General features: G+C 34.6%; 1 protein-coding gene and 1 long non-coding RNA gene across 10 annotated transcripts in view; one reads left to right on the forward strand and one right to left on the reverse strand.

Moving 5' to 3' along the window:
- The window catches only part of LOC116341252 (tyrosine-protein phosphatase Lar), a 380,836-nt gene that overhangs the window by 194,707 nt on the left and 171,665 nt on the right, over positions 1-14,464 (reverse strand). Inside the window, exon 1 of one of the 9 annotated variants that reach the window (XM_031768201.1) lies at positions 1,458-1,891. The exons of the other annotated variants lie outside the window; for them this stretch is intronic. The gene's annotated coding sequence lies outside the window, so the exon portion shown is untranslated. Of the gene's footprint in view, positions 1-1,457; positions 1,892-14,464 lie in introns of those variants that run through there. 9 annotated transcript variants of the gene reach the window in all.
- Positions 5,300-14,464, forward strand: part of LOC116341261 — a 106,524-nt gene continuing 97,359 nt past the window's right edge. The window contains exon 1 of the long non-coding RNA XR_004201144.1: positions 5,300-5,433. This is a non-coding gene — a long non-coding RNA (uncharacterized LOC116341261). The remainder of the gene's footprint in view (positions 5,434-14,464) is intronic.

The raw sequence follows: 14,464 nt of genomic DNA on the forward strand, positions 1-14,464 counted from the left end.
TAGCACATTTTCGTTACTCATGACGAATAATTAGACGAAAAAGAAGCAGAAGATGCAGCAGAAGCTGAAGCAGAAACAAGTGAAAAAAAAAGTGCCAGCCATAATTTTGATTGCACCGGTGTGATTTACCGAGTTTCTTTCAAATATACCGAACAATTTATTCATCCCATTATATTTTTGCGTGCTCATTTGATGCAACTCATCTCTCAACAGAGTGATGCATGACCTTTCATTTTAATTTTCGTTGATTCCCATTCGCTTGATTGAGGGTTTTTTCCTTTCTAAAAGGGAGGATTCTCTCCCCTTTTTAGAATTAAAAATTTATTTAAAAAAAAAAATCAGAAAATTAGAAAAAACAAAACACTTTGCAGAAAAATAAAATGCCGAGCATTTCTCTCGTTCTTTTTTTTATTGAAGCTTGTCAGTTGGTTTCACCTCTTCATCACTTTCTGTACAGGTCAATACAGACGGTGCCCATGCAATACGAATATAAGCTGAGGACGAGACGAAATGGAAAAAAAATCGCAAAAATGCCTCTGGCACATATTTATTTTTTAATTTTCAATGTTCAGCATTCGTTTTTAACCTCAAGCACATTTGTGAATGTTTTTATAAGGTAGACAATTTTAAAACAAACAAATGCGTTTTTCATAAATGAATAAAACAAATGTTAAGTCTCTGGTTCGCTTTCTCTTTCGCCGTTTCGCCATCGTATTTTTGCACATTTCTAAAAGAAGATTCCTGAATTCCACATTTTCCAGATTATTGCATTTTCCATTAATTCAAATAATGTTGCTTCAAATGCTCTCTCTGCCACATAATATCCTAGAACGGTGTGTTGTTTCAAAACCCACGATTCCTTTCTATCCATTCGCTTTCAACATTACTTTTCGTGGAAAAACAAACACATACAATACGAACAAAAAGAAAACGGTTAAAATTCCACGTTAATTCTGTAAGTATTTTTGTTTTTTTTTTTCTTTTGCAAGCAAGCGGATAGGATCTTAAATTTGTTGCGGTGAACCAATTAAAATCAAATGAGAAAAATTTAGCGATTGTTTTCATTTTCTTTAACGGGATTTTTTCTTTTGGTTGGTTGAAATGAGAGGAGAGCTCGTGAAGGAAATCAACGATTTGCGGTATTTTATGGAACATTTTCTCAAACTATTCGCACATTTCCGTTTTTTTCTCTCCCTCCGTTTTATTTATTTCTTTAAAACTATTTAAGTTTAAGCTGTTGTACGATGGTTTTGTAACAAAATATTTTTTTTTTGTTCGTCGTTGTTGTTTTCTTTTCCTACAGTAAAACACGAAGCGCACAACAATTTTTCCAACAGATTACAAATTATCAAAGTAAAAGAACAAACCACAAATGTGTGTTTATGTTGTTGAAAAAACGAACAAATAGGAAACGAAAAAAAAAAATTTAATTAGTTGCCATTGATGATTCAACTAACTTTTTAATCCAAATGTGTGTTGAAAGAACATTTTATGTCGGAAGAGATGGCTGCCATATATTTCGTTTTTATTTCATAAGTCTGAACTACAAACATAATCCGGTGTTTAAATCCATAGCGTGTGATTTGTCGTTTACTGCACTATCGTACAATATATACACAAATTGTTCGCACTTCAATTCAGTTCACAAATTCACCGTCTCACTCACGCATTTACACAATATTTATGTGATGTTTTACTCGATAATTTATTTATGATCGGGTCTAGAACGTTTTACCGATTGAACGAATTTCACACAAACATTGTATTCAATACAAATTGAAACAAGTCATTTCACTCACTCTTGTGGTTTCTTGCCACACTTAATTTTACGTTGAAATGCTAAATGCAGTGTGATGTTGAAATCCAATGATTTCTGTGAAATTTTCTACTGTGCACTCTAAAATGTGCAAAAAAAAAAATTTCAAAAATTGATATGTTTCAGATTTTCACTTTGCGAAAAAAATTTTTTTTTGTTTTAGTTCGTGTGAATACCGAAAATATGCGGGAATTTGGTGCGTTAAGTTTTGGTGTGTGTTTATAAAACGCCGTTAGAGAAAGCACTGATCCATATCTACAATTTGAGCCTGTTCATTTCACTGAGAATTATTCGGAACGCACAACGGAAGAACGATAACGTAAACCGAACGTTACACGCTAAGTTCATTCTACCGCTGATGATTGCCGCATACAAATTGCGCATGATCCATCAATTCATTTACCGCCCCGCGAAAGCTTTTCGAAACAGGGGTAGTGCACCACTTGATGTATGCACAAAATATATGTAAAAAAGAGAACTTACGCACAGCAGTACAAAGTTGGTTATCTCATAATGAAATGTGCAGTTTAAAGAGATTTAACATCAGTCAATTTCAATTAATGCAATGGCGGTTAATTGCACATTTGTTTGTTTGTTGAATGTATTTTGCATCGGGCAAAGAACTACAAAGTTCGGTTATTTTCAATAATAAAATTTTACGATACGTCTAAAAACGATGTATCCGATGCAAAGTAATATTTGGCAAATTATTATACGAGATCCTTTTTGATGCCGCATCATGGGACCAATGTATGCAATGTGTTTATGTCGTTGTACACAATTTCGGTTAAAAGAAATATAAAGGGAGCGAATACATGTCCTTTGAGATTCTAGGACCATCATTGAAAGTTACATCAAATTCGATCGAAATTCGATGCCCGAAATTGAGAGAGAAAGGCGACAGAGAGGGAACTGTTACGAATCGTTTGCCAAAGCTTAAATTTTATACATACACAAACACACTTTTGTTCGCATCCATTTAAATATTAGATGTGCATATTGTTTTCGTCTTCAAAGCTCATGTATCACATGATAAAAATGCCGCTCACATTTTGCATCGAGTGTCGAGTGTGTGTGTATGGTGTCAAATGCAAACGGATGCTAACTTATGAGTGAATCAAGCGCTACCAGCAAATTAGATTCAGGTGTATTTCTCGTTCACCGATGCTGTTATAATATTGATGGATCCAATTGAGAAATATCATATGAATATGAAATATCAATGTTCAATACCTATAATGTGATGCGCACACAAGACCGACTACATATTTATATCATACAGAGTGAAATACCAAGTGGCTCATCAGTTCGGGTGTATGTGCCAACAACCGCAAATGTTTGTTTCTTTTGGTTTCAAAGATTCTTTTTGGTCATTTCATAGCCGATGGCTTCGTCTCTGAAATGTCTTGCATTTCTTTTCTTTTCATTTTCAGAGAAAAAAAAGAGTATTTTTCTCGAAGCAGTAAAATGGATATTAAGCTCTTTTACTTCGCATCATGACGTTCTTTGTTACTCATTTTTCTTAACCTGCTGCGTTCAACACACATATAAAAAAATGTGTCTGACAAATTCTTTGTGTTTACCGTTTGCTTTCTCAAATCAACATGTTTGAATTGTGCGACGCTTCAAATGAAAATGCCATATTTACCTCAACGAAACGGTACATGGAGTTTATTCTGAAGTTTCGGTCGTCATTATTTGCGCTCAATCAGTGAAACATTGGCATTTTCAAAGCAATAGATTTTGATAACCGAGACCATTTCCATATAAAACAAAAATGAAACACATAAAAGTCGAACAAAGTGGATTTCTAATTTGTTTTTCCCTTTGGTCGATTGAAAGTTGAAAAAATTTATTGTATTCGTGCCTCAGCCAGACTTTTTTATAATAACATTTTCTTTGGCGATGCCATTTTAATTTGGCGAGCAAATCTTAACAAGTAATAATTTAACGTTATTACTTTTCGCAGTTCATGAATTAAATGGTTTTGTTTATTGATAAAAGCAGTTAATAATGAAAAATGCTTGTGTGTTGCAATTTCATAGCACCATCGCCACATGTGCCATATTCGTATCGCTGTTTCAGCCAATACGACAAGCCATGAGTAAATGAGATGAAAAAAAAAAATTGGAACGATTCAATTTATCATCGTGTTCATTTTCTGATCGAATTTCAACCGAGCAACGGTATATTGCATAGATGTGTATGCTACCCATACGCATATCACCATCTCACATTTTCGAATACACTTCATTTATTGAAATTTAATATTTTATTATAAATCGATTTGGAAGCTTGCGATGGAAACCGGGCTGAAATAATGGAAAATTTATATGGACGGTTCAAAGTCTCACAACGTTCATTCAGTGTAACTCTTTGGAAATTCTTTTTTTTTTCTCGTTTAAACTAAATCCTGGCTGCACACACATAAATTCAATAATATTTCGAAACGAAAATTTTGTTATCGATCAGGAAAGAAAAGTGTTTTTGATCGAAAGAAAAAATCGAAAAAAAAAACAAAAATGAAAAGATGTGATTGGAGAACAACATTGAGTTTCCCCAATTTCGAATTTCGAAGACGCAGCGTTGCCCCTGTGTGTTCAATGTTTTTGCCGCTTAAGTTATAAAATAATTGTAATGGCAACGGGGGATGATGTGTGTATAGCACGTGCTATGTGTAAGAGCCGCTTGGTGTCATCGAAATAACAGTACACGCACAATGCGCTTGTTGTACGTGCGTACATTTTATCATTCGGTCTTATTTCTGGAGTGAATGTATCATTTACTTCGACGCATCTTGCAACCGGTCGTACAATTTTGATAGTGATTTTCATATGTTGTGTCAGCGCGACTGTTACAAACGGATGCCTACGTTGTTGTAGTGTTTTCTTCTCGTTTTGTGTGTTGGCATCGTAATTTTCATCGTCGCGTCCACCTTTCGCACGGTACATAACAACTGACAACGGTCAAAATAGGAGTTGCGAACGCACCGATGAAAAACCCACAGCAACAACAGCACGGAATCCGTGCCAACGACATTAATAAATATCGGGTGTGTGCATGAATGAATGTTTGCAATGTGTTGCCAGTCGTAGCCTAAAAGCTCGTATAAACGGTTCATTCTGTATTGTGTGTGTGAACGATGTAAAAAAGCCGCTTTTTCACAATTCGTTTTTTTTTTTCAACGTTCGGTGCCAAAGATCGAAATATTCTGTTCGTGTTTCCTGTTGAAATTTCCTTTGTTGTTATTTGTATTTGTTTCGCTCACTCTCTCAATCTCGTTTAAACATCAGAACAGTGGCCTGAATCAAGAGTTTAAGTTTGTTGAATCAAGTGTGTTACATGGTAAAAATCTTGCAGCCGGCTTTTTATCACAGTTTGACTTTTGTTTTTGAATGATTATCACAATTTCTTTTCTTTGCCATGAGTTTTGTTGATTGTTAATAAAATGGAATATTTCAATTTTTTTTCAGTTACATTTTAAGTAAATTGTGATTTATCCATTGAGCTGTCGCATTCCACATTCCGCAGAAGAGAAAATGTATATCGACAACACAGATGACATTTGAACACATGTGCAGACATACATGGAACGGAAGAAAGTTATCACAATTCAGGTAAATACCGCATTCACAGATCAAACTTTATAATCTTTGTTAGCGAAAAATGTTGCATGAGCTAAATTGAATTAGAAAAATCTCTCTAATTTCAATCTTTGCACAGACAAACTTTTTACACACACAAACACACACATGAACATTGTTATGTATAATTAAAATGTATTCAGACACTTTGCCAACAAAATACATTTGCAATCAACAGAGAGAAAAAAATACGGAAGCAAGTTTTATTATTCAATTTTAAAGCACACTATTAAACTCATTTAGTAATATTATACCCATCTACCACTTCTACTCGGGACGTGCCCTATACGCATGTACACGAATTGATGAGTAGATTGTAAGACTGAGAGGAGATTTTTGACTTTTTTTATATTTTCCGGTATGATTCAATTTTTGAAATATTTGAAAACCTAGAAAATGGTTTCGGATTTTCTAGCCAAACATGAATACAACGCGAACATTTCGAGTATGCAATTAATCCATAAGGCAGTGATTTTACTGTAGATTCATTCGAAATGTACCGTGATTATATTGAATACATGCTCAATCGTACAGACACACACACATATATCCTCTTTCATTGGAAAGAGTATCAGTTACAGTTAAATCTTCAATGAAAGTGGAATGGACAGTAAAAGCTCTTACGGAAAATTAATAGAAATTTGAAGCGAAAAAGATATGCATTTTATCTTTTGCATTGGCCGTTTATTGAATAAGTAATACAACTAGACTACATACGTACTTCCAAGAGGGAAAGAAAAACAGCAAAATATCGGATATAAAGGCGAATGTATGGATAACAAAAAAAAAAAACATACCGAGCACTGCAATATATACATACATAGAGTACAAAATAACCGTAAATTACCGTAATTTATCTATATTACGGATATTGAAGTGTTTTCCATGTGTGTATGTTCGTGCCACTTGTTTCCACTTTCATTCGAGACGGGAAGAGAGAGAGAAAGAGAGAGAGAGAGAGAAAGTTTGAGCATCGTTGTAGCATCTGTTCAAGGTATATGTCTGTGAGTCGAATGAAAGCGAAAAAGAGAAGGATCGAATTTATAGTATGCGGCTATCGTGGCTCCTCTTTTGTTTAATAAAAAGATAAAGTCGAAAATCACCATGGAATAGTCAAACGTTGCAACTTGTGCATGAAATTCAATGAAAAAACGTACACACACATACAAACAAATACACCCGCACGCACATGAAATCGAGACAATGTGAGTGAGCGAGATTAAGGGCGCGCACCATGAACAAGTAAAAATCAATTTAAAAGTTGTTTTTGTTTTTAAAGCCAAGTTTGAATAATGGAATTCACCTTGGCAGCTTAAAGTGCATGTGGTTTTAACTTCACTTGTATATGGAGACAATGATATCATTCATGTGTTTTGAGGCTGTGTCTCGTGTATGTGAGAGTATTCACTCCATTCGGGCTTGGTAACGCATCAAACGCACAAACTTGAATATTACACTTTCATAAATGCGTTCAGCATATTGTGTGTTTAAATTTTATTTACACCAACAACGTGACCGGAACGAACGGACGGCGTGGCATAAGGTTGAACGAACACAAAAAAAAAAACACATTGCAAAAAAACTTTTGAGCGCTGTCTTTGAAATATGAAACATCGAAGCGTAAATACTTTGCGATTACGAGAATGGTGTTCCGTGCAGCTGCACACTGCACAGATTATTCGCACATTAAATATGAGTATGAATGTTTTAAAGAGCACAAACTGTACGAGCTTCATATTATAAAATCGCATTATTGTTGCTCTTTTATCGGGATATTCGCATTCATCCCGACACACCGACACACACACACACCACACATCTAATACACACACTCATTGCATGGTAGCTGATTCCAACTGAATTTCAATGCGTTCTAGCCTCAAAAGTGACTTCAACTTATTTTTTCCGATGCTCTATCTCCTTTTAATATATACATATACATCGAATGGAGTCTATTGTTATGTGAATGGGCATACACGAAGCGAACAAGTGGAAAAACTTGATAAATTTGCTCGTATTAACTTTTACCGCTTGAAAATTTTTGCCACTTTAGAGTTAAATTCTCTCGTTCTCGTCTCGACTCATATCGTTTTTGCAATGTAATATGCGAAGCTGATGTACACGTTTCAAATTTCAATCTTTTTGCCTTTTTTTCTTCTCTTTCTTTCTTTCTGCCGTGCACAACTTCTGACGCTTCTGACTCTTGTCTTTCCCTTCGTTCGCCAAGTGTTGTGTGCACGCTTGCAAATGTTCAAACATTGAACGGATCAGAGAATCGATGCGATGCATACGAAATCAGTTTGTTCAATAATCGTGTCCATTTACCTTTTTCGCATTTATTCGAAACATAATGTTCAAGGTATCTGTCATCATTCAAGCACCTTTCGTGGTGTCGAATCATGATGCCCAAATGCAACAACAATAACGACAATATACACGCTCAACATTCAACGAATGCATTAGCTTTAAAGCAAAGGAAACCACGATTAGGAAGCATGTTAAGCAAAAGTGCCGGGATCACAGTCAGCCCATTTCTATGTCGATAAAACGCAGTCAATCGGTTATACTAATCCGCAACATATGCTCATCGCCACTTATTTCAAGACTATCATTTTTTGTCTCTATCTAGATTTTCCTTTTTCGATTGTCGTCGTCGTCGATGTTGTTGTTGCTGCTGCTATTGAACGACATTCGTTTTGTGGGAGATGTTTTTAATAGTGCCCAATACTTTTTGCTTGTGACATAAACTTTTTACCATTTCGCATTAAATGATTCAATGGGGGGGATGAGAGTTTGTTTATGAGTCAAAGATATACAGAAAGAGATACGAGAGACTCTTGATGATTTATACTTTGAATGTTCGTTTCCGGATTATGTCTGCAAAACGAAATAGCGCATCAGTTGTTGGATGCATTGGAAAAAAACTGACAAAAAGAAGCATAAAAATGAAATGGGACTTCAAGGGAAAGGGGAAAATGGACGGTTTTTTATCTACGACATCACGTCAATGGAACATTTTTTAAAAAATCGTGAACAAATAAACCATAATTCATATTTTGGGGCCCATTTCAACATCCCACAAAAGGATTTGGAATAACAGTTTAGATGCTCTTGGAACATTTTGTTTTACAAATATTTAATAATCGTGTGATATACGATTTGTACGTACGTTTCAATGTGCTTTCTTCACCATGGTTTGTAATTGTTCATGAAATATTGATTTTGTTCAACTTCATGAAATGTTTAATTTTATCACAAATTTATAAGGGTCACAAGTTGTAAATTACAACTATCCAATCAAAATCATGTAAATATTGTGCCCTTGAATAAAGGATTTGTTTTTGTTCGACAAAAAAACGAGTCAAATAAACTATAAAACCGATTTAAAACGAACCTTTCTTACGGAAAACCGAAACTCTTTTTAAATAATATAACCCAAAGATTTTCTATTATTTTAAAATCGAAAATTGAATTTGAACGTTTTTCCATTTTATTTCGTTTAAAATTTAAACCGAACGAAAAACATGGCATCAATTGTTTGTGAATACCATTTTTACGTCGCAAATGACATTAAATATAGAATAATATATCGAAGTGGACTTGTTTGAAACAAACATCAACCATTTAAAATTTCCATATAAAAAATTATGTTATGAGTACCTGACTTGCTGCGAGTGAATTTTTCCGAATGCGATGACCATTTGTGAGTAAAACTTGCGCAAAGTAAAAGATGTCGCGGTAAATTTAATAAGCAAAAAGAAAATGAAATTACAAATAAATGGCAAAGAAAATGTCAAATATTATTTGATTTTGAAAGTTTTTCTTTATTTTTTTGCTAGATTTTGCTCGTCTTAAAGTACTAACTGGCCTCACCTTAACCTTTCCTCCTTTGAGGAGTCAGCGTGGCCGATGTTTGTTTTTCAAATGACTGCCGTGTTCTTATTTAACTTTTGGTTTGTTCTCTTTTGGCTTGTATCCATTTTAGTAATGGTAAATAAAATAAAATGTAAGGATGCATTGATGCATGCACTCGACGACGATGTTGACGGTTAATCTTGTTTGTGAAATATGAAATAAATCCAATATGACTTGAAAATACATCGAGATTAAAGGATAAAAACAAACTTTGAGCTTGTCAACAAGACAAGATAAATTGACATCAGAGCAAAACAGAAAAGAAGAAGATAATTTTGAAAACTCTCAAAATACCTGAGAACTGCACAAAATGATAAATAAATAGATCACGGCAGTTTTTCACAACTAAGAGTCACCCACCAACATGATGATAAATGTAAGACCGCGATAAAGTGCATCACGACCCCGAAAAAAGGCAAACATTTTTCTCACAGAAATTGAAAATATAAAAATAATCCCGGAGAAATAAAGCGGTCAACACTAAAAACGCTTTACATTATTACTTTTCTCGAGGAAACCAAGCGAACTCACAACGAGACACTCCTCATCTTATACGAGTACTTGAAAAGCCAAACGACACTTTATAAACTTGTTCGTTTTTTTTAATCAAAAGAATTGAGCAATAGAAATGCACTGGTTTCTTTAATTGAATGTCCACTTTGGATTGTAATTTGAAAAGAAAATCGCTGAATGAAGATTTAATGAATTTATTATACGTTATAATTTATTGATTCATTTTGAGTTGTTGACATTTTTGTAATCCACTTTTATTTCCGGCGTAAAACTTTAATATCATCAGTTGAATGGGGACAAAACATTTAAACGACGAATGAAAGAAAAACACATTATATAAGTCACCAACGGTACTTAATCAAGGTAATTTTGGTGTGTTTAATTGTGGGGAAAATTGTGAAAGTGAGTGAGAGAGACAGAGACAGAGAAAATGACCGGAGCCATTTTATGCTTGAATGGTAAAATATTTTGGTGTATTTTTTCTCATTAGGAGTTTAGCCGAGTGAGGTTTCATTCCAACTAATGAACCATTGCCAATGGCAATCTTCTAAGCATTTTGCATGAGTTTATCAATGATTGAGATTAATTAGCGTCGTTCACTTCGATTCAAACATAATCATTTTCTTTCGGCTTGCACCTTTTTTTCCTCATCATTGATTTCAATTTTCTAAAAGTCGGCCCCAAAAATTGTGGCTGTCTCTTGCTCTCTCTCTCTCTTTTTCTCGCTCACTCTCTCTTAACATTTGCCTATGCGGTTGCGGTTCATTATTAACTTGCCGTCGATTAGTTCAATAAATTATTATTATTTTGTGATTGAGAGTGCACAGATTGTTCAAAGAAGAAAACGGAAAATGGCAAATCAATTAGTCTTCATTTTTCAGATAGAAAACAACAGGGCGCACCCGCTTCTCAATTTGAATACATTTGGTCGTAAATAATTTTGTGGCTTAACTGTTCAATGGACGTGAATTGATGGTGCGTAGGTCGTTTTGGTTTAGAAGAGATCTCAAATTTATGTTGGCATTATTCAACAATAAAATTATTAGATTTATTAAATTAACTCATGCCACAAATGTGCACCACCAATTGTGACGTTACAAACGATGAGGTTAATTAACTTTCGAGATAAATTTCATCGTATTTGAATATGGCGTGCCGTTAGCAATGGCTTTGTTACACATAATGATTGTGAGCATTTCTTTTCATGTAGTTAAGTTGAAGAGCTGCGGTCGAATAAAATGAAAAACGACCACCGATTAATGACTAATTACAAATCGATTCGAGACATAAATTGATGTTGATAAATTATTATTTATTATCCATCGTTTGCTTCGTCACTTTTATTCGAATTTGATTCGCTTGGTTTAGAATCGACTAGACAAATTGATTTTAAAGATTATTTGGAGCGGATCGTTTAAGTGAAAAAAAAATGTCTCCCTTCGATTACCTGTATTTTCTTTCACCAAATGTAATTTTGTATTTATGAGCGTCGAAAAAAAGTGTCGCACGTTCAAATTGTTGTATAATTTACACCGCATTTTCACTATTCCATTCATTTGTGTCACAACATTCCGATGCGAAATGCAATGGAAGAGTAAAACTTTCCACATTCCAATTCATTCAATTACAGTTAATGAAATAAAAGTCACGAGCACACTCCAACCACCCGCAGAATTTGACGGCATGCTAGACAATGAAGTTGCATAAATCATTGTTTTTATGTGTAGTTGTGTGTTATGTGGAGAGGGGTAAAAAAAAGAGAAGCGCTAGAAAACTTTCATTTTGCCCAGATCCCCTTGCAAAAGTATTAAATAACTATGATTCACGGTGCAAGCAAGCTGCAAGAAGTTAAATTCAGTCGAAAGATTTACAACGGGTTAACAAAACTCAATAGAAAGCGAAACAACTCAATGATACAAGCACGCACACACACATACATATACACAAACACTGAAGTTTTCCCGTTGAATAAAGTTTTTGCGTGTGCATTGTTGTTGCCGTTGATTCTAACGGCGAATAGAAACATAAACAAAAGTCAAAATGTTGTCAGTTTCTTCGTCATGGGGCGATATTACCAAGATCATGCACATTGTGTGTTTCCTTGCTTGTTGAATTTCGATGCACAGCTTCTTTTCTTTCCCTCTCTCTCTCTCTGTCTTTTTCTTTCTGTTTGCCAGAGTGAATATTTTCAACAAGTCGAACAGCAATGATGCAGCATCAGCATAGGAAGCAATGTTTAGTTGCATTTCATGCTGTGTGATGCGGGCTCACATTTTCTTCTTGTCATCTATTTCCTTTTTTTTTGCCGCACCAAATTCGTGTGTTGCGTTTTGGTTTGAAGCGAAAATCCTGGCAAATACCAACAAAAAACTAACACCATATTAATATATCATGTGCTGTTACGAGCGCACAAAATGCTCAACATACTTTCCATTGAAAATTGTAACCGATTGCACAAAATGAACGACATCACACACAAAAAATGTGAGTCCATGTGTGTGTATATGTTTTTTGCTTTCAGCGGTTTTTCGTTTGTATTCGCTCTTGTTCAGATGCAAAGAAATAATAGATCATAAAAACAGAATCGTCGATTGTTTGTCTGGTTTTTTTCTCTTCTTTTTTCATTCTCTTTTACTTCGCCGGAGTGCAAATGGAACGATTTGAAAGTGCTCGGATGATAAAAGGAATCAGTGGAGTTGTTGCAGAAAGAAACTTCGTTCCTTCAAATAAACGAACGAACGAACGGGCAACAATACAACTTAAATGATTCGTATCGTGATAAATACTAAACAAGACATACGGAATCGTGTAAATATCTGCAAAAACTTCAATGTTGCCACCAACATTCCCAGTTCAGTTGCTCATTTTTATTGTTTGTTATTGTTGGTGAATTGAAGACGAGCGCCATTTCTTGCTTCTCTTTCTTTCGCACCCTTTTCGTTTGCGTTCGAACTTTCTTTCTCGCTCTTTTCCCTTTCTTTTCTTTTCATCCTCACAGAAGATACGATATTGCATACCCTGATTTTATTTGTGTAATTGAGCGTGTAAGTTGCGCTTTGAATGCGGACACCTATTTTCTTATGCTTGATTCTTGCTACTTAAATTCCATGCAATCACACAAATACACATTCTCTGCTTTTATTTATTATCATTTGGCCTTTTGTAATATCGTGTGCAAATGCTCCTTTTTCGTGTTTTCTTTGGCAAAAAAAAAAATCAGCACAGCATTAACTATATCATCCACATTGAATGCTTATTTTTATCGAATATTACGAGCGATTTTTCGATGCGAATTCGAATGCGCGAACAAAATAAAACCAGTTATTACTATTACATTTATGGTTTATTACCTTTTCTGAACAGCGAAAAGGCAGTGATGCTTATTTTATGGATTACATTTTTCGTTTCTGGTTTTTTTTTCTCTATGTCGCTTTCTGCCACATCCCATATGGCCCATTGCAAAATTCAATTTTTCACACCGAATCGAATGACAAGAGATGCTATTGTGTGTCGGTTGTAGTGGTGACAACGTGAAAATAAAACCAACTCAATCATATTAACTACAACACTATAAGCGATAAAACTAAAAGAAATTGGAACCCGAGCAAAAGTGATGTAATATAAACCACTTTTGATTACGTTAAGCCTTCATGCAAAGAACCTCAACGACAACCGTTAAAAATGTGCGCTATGAAAACCCTAATACTATGCTTTAAATATGAATAAAATAACATGAATCAGACGACAACACATGTATATAGATTGCAGTCAAGTTACATTTCACAATGGCATTGCGTGCGTTTAGCTCGAACACCATCAAGAATTCATGGTCCATACGACATGAATAAATTGCATTGCATGTGTGCATTCTTATTAAATTTTCAGCATCGCAAGACTTTTCAATTTTATTTCGTCCACGAAAGAAAAAAAAACCTTGTCAACAGCGTGTGTTTTTCCCTGCTTTTTATACTTCACGACGAAGAAAAAACCAATTCACTTAACTAAGAAAGAATTTTGTCTCTTTCCACATTTCTTTCGATATAAAGTGTTCGACATCGAAAATTCCCGTGGAAAATGTTTTGATAAGGAATTCGGTTGCTGGTCAAATAAAAATAGCAAAAGAATTGAGTGCAGAGTTTTGGATTTCAAACAGAACGACAGAGTTCCGAAAGCACTTTGTTACTTCGTTATAGCTGAAAACTATGCGAATTTGAACGCTTTTTAATGTAAAGTGAGATCAAATTTCAAAGCTCTTGCAAAAAAGCGAAGTTAATTGAAAAAAATCTATCCGTAAAAAAGGGAGAAAAAGTGAAGTGAAGAATGTCGATTACTCATTCATAAAAGCATGACAAGATACCAACTTTTAACTCGTTAATGTAACAGAAGACCGAGAAAAGAGAAAAAAAAATTAAAGCGCTGGCTTTGAGCTATTCTTTGTGCCGAACCAATGTCGAAAAAGGCAATGAGATGACTTCATGATGCTATGACGTGCACACGATATAAAAATTCATGCGAAATTTGTTATAAGAACCGACGACGTATTGAGTCATAATCGTAAAACTTTATTTTTTAGTAC

Source organism: Contarinia nasturtii, unplaced genomic scaffold (genome assembly GCF_009176525.2).
Source record: "Contarinia nasturtii isolate CC-2019 unplaced genomic scaffold, AAFC_CNas_1.1 Cnas_scaffold_695, whole genome shotgun sequence".
Classification (NCBI taxonomy): Eukaryota; Metazoa; Arthropoda; class Insecta; order Diptera; family Cecidomyiidae; genus Contarinia; species Contarinia nasturtii.